Raw genomic sequence first — 7,651 nt, 5'->3', positions numbered from 1 at the left:
TGAGCAGAATTATACGACTCATGATTTGGAATTGGGCGCTGTTGTTTTTGCATTAAAGATATGGAGGCACTATCTATATGGGGTCAAATGTACCATATATACCGATCACAAAAGTCTCCAACATATATTTGATCAAAAACAACTGAACATGAGGCAACATAGGTGGATTGAGCTGTTAAATGATTACAATTTTGAGATTCGTTACCACCCGTGGAAGGCAAATGTGGTAGCCGATGCCTTAAGTAGAAAGGACAGAGAACCTATTCGAGTAAAAGCTATGAATATAATTATTCATACTAATCTTACTACTCGAATAAAAGAGGTGCAACATGGAGTTTTGAAAGAAGGGAATTTGAAGAAGGAAATACCCAAAGGATCAGAGAAACATCTTAATATTCGGGAAGATGGAACCCGGTATAGGGCTGAAAGAATTTAGGTACCAAAGTTTGGAGATGTGAGAGAAATGGTACTTAGGGAAGCACATAAAACCAGATACTCAATACATCCCGGAGCGGGAAAGATGTACAAAGATCTCAAGAAACATTTTTGGTGGCCGGGTATGAAAGCCGATATTGCTAAATACGTAGGAGAATGTTTGACGTGTTCTAAGGTCAAAGCTGAACATCAGAAACCATCAGGTCTACTTCAACAACCTGAAACCCTAGAATAGAAATGGGAAAACATTACCATGGATTTCATTACTAAATTGCCAAGGACTTCAAGTGGTTATGATACTATTTTGGTAATAGTCGATCGTCTCACCAAATCAGCACACTTTCTACCAATGTGAGAAGATGATAAAATGGAAAAATTAGCACGACTATACTTGAAGGAAGTCGTCTCCAGACACGGAATACCAATCTCTATTATCTCTGATAGGGACAGTAGATTTGTTTCAAGGTTTTGGAAAATGTTACAACAAGCATTGGGAACTCGTCTAGATATGAGTACTGCCTATCATCCACAAACTGATGGGCAGAGTGAAAGGATGATACAGATACTTGAAGACATGCTACGAGCATGTGTTATTGATTTTAGAAACAGTTGGGATCGACATCTACCGTTAGCAGAATTTTCCTACAACAATAGTTACCACTCGAGTATTGAGATGGCACCGTTTGAGGCACTTTATGGCAGAAAGTGCAGGTCTCTGATTTGTTGGAGTGAAGTGGGGGATAGACAAATTACGAGTCTAGAAATTTTCCAAGAAACTACCGAGAAAATTATTCAAATTCAACAACGGTTGAAAACCGCTCAATGTCGACAAAAGAGCTACGCGGACAGTAAAAGAAAAGATATAGAATTTGAAATTGGTGACATGGTCATGCTTAAGGTTTCACCTTGGAAAGGCGTGTTCGATTTGGTAAACGGGGTAAATTAAATCCGAGGTACATTGGACCATTCAAGATTATTGATCGTGTTGGACCAGTAGCTTACCAACTTGAGTTACCTCAACAACTCGTGGGTGTACATAATACCTTCCACATCTCGAATTTGAAGAAATACTTTGCTAAAGAAGATCTAACCATTCCATTAGATGAGATTACAATTAACGAAAAACTACAATTCATTGAAGAACCCGTCGAAATAATGGATCGTGAGGTTAAAAGACTTAAGCAAAATAAAATACCAATCGTTAAGGTTTGATGGAATGCTCGTAGAGGACCCGAATTCTCCTGCGAGCATGAAGATCAAATGAAGCAGAAATACCCGCACTTATTTCTAGAAGATGCGTCAACACCTTCAACAGCTTAAAATTTCGGGACAAAATTTATTTAATGGGTAGGTACTGTAGTGACCCGAACTTTTCAATGTTTATATATTAAATGAAAACTATATTTACATGATTAAATTTTTCCAACATGTTAAGCAATCGATTAAATTTTTCCAACATGTTAAGCAATCAAACCTGTTATGTCACGACCCGGAAAATTTTGACTAATTTTAAACCAAATTCTCGATACGATATTATATTTTTGTGATGACCCGGAAATTTCCGACCAAATTTAAACTTTAATCTTTATATGATTCCGGCACGATAAGCAAAGTCTGTAATGGTAAGTCTCGAAAATGTTGGAACTATGTTCATATGATCAGTTGACCTTTGACTATTACTAGACGATTCACGAACAATTAATTGTAAATAGATACGTGAGTGTATATATATATATATATATATATATATATATATATATATATATATATATATATATATTATATATATATATATATATATATATATATATATATATAATAATTAGGAATATAATTTAAAATATTATATATTGTAAGTTGATTATGTAAATATATGCATATGGTTGCTTTATCTAATTAATATTATAAATAGGAAATATATAAAGTATTAAACAATTGATATGTGTTATTCTGCATAATGGATATTATTAAATATTATATATTTAATAATATGTAAAATCAATATAGTAAATTACTAAGAAATAAAATAAAATTGCCATATTTATAATATTAGTACTTTCATTAATATAAAGATTTATACTAAAACCAGCATTATTAACACGAATAAAATGATTACATATGGATTTTGATACATGTAATTTGATATATTATTGTCTTTAGCTAATATTAATCTCAAGATATAATATATAAATATGAGATTTAAAAAGCATAATTTATTATATTAATATTATAATTATTATTCTAAATTAATAGTATTATATTTAATAATAGTATTTGTATTATTAATATCATTATTATTCTTATAGTTATTATTAATAGAAAATAATACAAAATATTATTTTTATCACTATTTTTCCTTTTTTTCTTTTATTCTTATTATTATTAGTATTATTTTTGATAAAATTATTATTAATATTATATTTCTATTATTACTATTATTATTCTTATTAAAATTATTAATAGATTTATATCATTAATCAATATTACAAAATATAATAAAACAGATATATATGAATGCAATTATATAAATATATATATAAACAGAATCCAGTTATTAATATATAAATAGGTATACATACGAATATAAATACAGATATATATATATATAGTTGGAAACGCAATTTTATATATAAAAACATTATACAGATGTATACAGATTATAGTTGTACAGATAAATAAATATATTAAATACAGTATATATATAAATCGATATACAGCATAAAAGGTGTTTTGTTTTCAATCATTATCAGACTGTTGTTAACTGATACTTTATGAGCCAATTCAGTACAAATCACGACCTTGATCAGAAGAACAATCCAAAATCCGTTAGCTTTCTTATTCCATGTTTATTTTCTTCCAGCTGTTTTATTCTCTTGTTACAGAAACAAATCAAATCCTGTCTGCTATTTATTATACGTCAATTTTCAATCAAGCTATATGACAAATGTGAGAAACTACTATCTTCTCAAAATATTCCTGCAAACTAACCATATAATGTGTTGTGGATCTTCTACATCTTTTTCGAATCATAACCAAGCTAATACCACTGTCCGTTTATGTTTCGACTTCAATCCCACCAAAACACTATTAACAAACTAACCCTTATGTGTACCTACTCCGATTTCTGTTACTTATACTTTGTACGGTTATGTTTATGATCAACAAACAAACATAATCAAATTGGTACAGCATACCTTCGTTTTATATTGAAAACCGAACTCCACTCGATCATGTCTCCTACTCTTCTTGTTAGTACATGAATGAATACCTCTATTTGTTTTGTGATCGACTTCAAACACCCACAAACCTCGATGATCACCCTTCGCCAACATACCCGTATCAATACCATAGCCTCACCACTTCCAAACTCCTAACCGCCATCAACCGCCTAGTAACCTGCAAATCCCTCATGCTCGATTTTCTTTGCTTCTATTCTTTTGTTACGGGATGGAAATAAAAGGGAAGATGATGAGTAATGGTGAGCAAAATAATGTAATCATTCATATATGTTATTGTGTGTTCCTTTCTTTTGGTTTTGCCAACAACTACTAAACAAAAGGAATCCCACTTACTAGTTAATGGAATTGGTGGACCAACTTTTACTCCTAATTCACATGCCACTTTTAATTCAAACAATTCATTTTATTATAATCGTGCATGAGAAATGATGATAGAAGAAGCACGATTGAATTTTTCTGTAGAGTCGAGATTAACAGAAAAGATAAGAAAATGGTTTAGAGTGATGGGGACTTGCGTTTTTTTTTTCTTCTTTTATGTTTATGCTGTTTGAAATTCGCATTACCAAATTCAGTAAAAGCCTACGAATTTTTATGTTGGGCCATGAAAATTACGAAAACATTATTAGATGGATGATGATTAATAATGTTAATAAATTATATAACGATGATGATATGATGTATGGTAATGATAACGAAGATGATGATAATCATGCGTGAGAATTTAGATGAATGATGTCGATGATTCATGATGATGATAGATGATATTGATATTTGATTAAGTGTATAAGATAAAGGAATAGTTCGGGTTTTGATTTTTGGAGAAGAAAAGGAAACAGGTTGGTACGGTTTATATACAGTTAGAAACTGTTTATATCAGAAAAGTAACGTTAGACGGATGGTTAGAGTGGGTGTTGGGTGAGCGAGAGGTCCTAGGTTCAAAACTAGACCTAGGCGAATGAATTTTTTTTTTCAATAAAAGCTGGGCTCTTGTGATTGCTTGAGCCTGTTGGGCTGTGGTTTCCATTGGGCCGAGATACATATCAAATTTATGTTGGGCCGATACTGAAACAAAGACAAGAAAGATATAACAATTTCGGGTTTAAGGAATTAAGTCAGTTGTATAAATCAAAACTGTTGAGCAGCTCAGTTGGTTTGGGCGTTTGGTTTGGGAATGAGAGGTCGCGGGTTCGAGCCTTGGCGACGGCCTTTTTTTTTAGAATATTCTTTGAGGTAGTTTATATCTTCTTATTATTATTATTATTATTACTATTACTATTATTATTATATTATTATTATTATTATTATTATTATTATTATTATTATTATTATTATTATTATTATTATTATTATTATTATTATTATTATTATTATTATTATTTTTATTAATATTATAATATAATTTTATTTATTATTATCATGATATTAGTTACAATTATGATTATTAGTATTATTATTATTATTGTTATCATTAATATTATTAACATTCATAGATTATTATTAAATAACATTATTATCATTAGTAATAAGATTATTATTATTATTATTATTATTATTGGGTATTAAGTATTATTATCAAAAGTATTGTTTTCATTATCATTATTATTGATATTACTACTATTACAAAGATTATTAATGTTATTATTATCATTCTTATAAAAATTGTCATTTTCAAAAGTATCATTTCCAACTCTATTTTCATTATTAGTATTTTTACCATTACTAATAGTATTTTAATATTATAATATAATTTTAACAAACAAACGATTTATATATATATATATATATATATATATATATATATATATATATATATATATATATATATATATATATATATATATATATATATATATATATATATACTTAATACATGTAACATGATAAAAATTTATATTTTCATATACAAAATGAAAATATGAAACATATATATTTTTAATATAAAAATGATATAACTAATAAATTTATATATATTGTTCGATTACAATTATGTGTATTAATAAATACACAAATGATATAGGTTCGTGAATCCGAGGCCAACGCTACATTGTTCAGTTTCATCGTATGAATATTTTTACTACAAAATATTGTATGGTGAGTTTCATTTGCTCCCTTTTACTCATTACATTTTTGGGCTGAGAATGCATGCAATGTTTTAATAACTGTTTTACAATATTTATATGCGTAAGTATCATTTGATTCCCTTTTACTCTTTACATTTTTGGGACTGCGAATACATCCACTAGTTTTTATAACTGCTTTATTAAATGCTTTTGAAATATATTTTGAACTGCGAATACATGAAATGCTGCTATAAATGTTTGACGAGATAGACACAAGCAAAACATTCCTCGAATGAATTATTATACAGACAGAAGTTCTGCAGATTATTATTGAATTATGTGGACATGATAATTGCCACCATTGAATTATGTAGACATTATAATTGCCACCATTGAATTATGTGGACATGATAATTGCCACCAGTTGATGTGAATGTTATATATCGAGAGAATGATTTTATACACAGGTTATGTGTATGTTATTTTTGTGCACAAGATATGTGTACGGTTACTATGATTTATGAATATGGTTTTGTAATCGAGAAAGATGTACTGTATTTAAAAGATATAGCATGTACATTACAGGTGGGTATAGGATTCGGGCCCATTTGTACCATGCAGGATTTAAATTTTGTGGTCTATCAAAATGTGAATTTTATTGTTTTAAGATAAACCTATGAACTCACCAACATTTTGGTTGACACTTGAAAGCATGTTTATTCTCAGGTATGAAAGAAATCTTCCGCTGTGTATTTTGCTCATTTTAAGGACATTACTTGGAGTCGATCATCGCTCTGGGATCAAATGATGATGACTTCGTCCAGATGGATTAGGACGGGGCATTTCAGTTTGTATCAGAGCAGTGGTCTTAGCGAACCAGGTTTTGCATTAGTATGTCTGACTGATAGATGTTTAAATGCATTAGTGAGTCTGGACTTCGACCGTGTCTGCATCTCAAATGTTTTGCTTATCATTTCTAGTCGAAAATCGTCTGCTTATCATCCTTAGAAAATTACCTGCTTATCATTCTTAGTCTAGACATGTCTTACTGCCTCTATTGCATAGACAGTGTATAGATAAATTCATATCTTAGCGTATTTGTTATTGTTACCTTTGCCAGACAGCTTCTGTAGATTCCTCCGTAACTTATGGGATTTTAGTATTATATATGTATATGTAAATTATGTATTGCAGAGTACTAATCTACATCCTATAATCTATTTCTTATCGAAAATCCTTCATCTGATTGTACGAGAGGAATCCCTCAACCAGTTCGAGTCCCTCAGATTCCGATAGCTATTCCGACAGTTATTCCGACAGCTATTCGGATATGGAGTTCCACTCGAGCTCTGAAAGCAGTGTCACCAGAATGAACCAACCAATCAGCAATCCCCAATTCATCTGATGGGTTTGTAGTTGACTTAATCAATGAAGACGCGAAGAAGGCGATCCTTTCCACCAACCGAATTCACCTCTTAGTGAATAACCTGAAGCAGTTACCGGCGAACCTGTTTGAAACACCATTTTCACACTCATTTCCAGAGTATCTCACCACGATTATATTCAATCAAAAATTCTAAACCTTATTCATCCTCTCGTTCCCACCGACAATCATCCCGGAGTAATACAAGAAGTCAGCGAACTTCGCGCTCGAGTAATCAATTTGGAAGATATGGTGCAAAACGTACCAGCTTCAGCAACATCACTGGAACCAACAGTACCACCACCAACAGCAACATCCGCATCCCCTACCTCAACATCACAATCTGACTTACGAACATCAACATCATACGCATCATAGATACCAAAGAGTACCAACAACAATGAACGATGAAGTATTGATCCATAACTTCATTGAAGAAATATTCTGCGAAGAATATGTAGTTCCTAATAATTTTAGAGATTACTTATTCTAGC

Source organism: Rutidosis leptorrhynchoides, chromosome 5 (assembly GCF_046630445.1).
Source record: "Rutidosis leptorrhynchoides isolate AG116_Rl617_1_P2 chromosome 5, CSIRO_AGI_Rlap_v1, whole genome shotgun sequence".
Taxonomy (NCBI): domain Eukaryota; kingdom Viridiplantae; phylum Streptophyta; class Magnoliopsida; order Asterales; family Asteraceae; genus Rutidosis; species Rutidosis leptorrhynchoides.
This window is presented reverse-complemented; position numbering follows the sequence as displayed.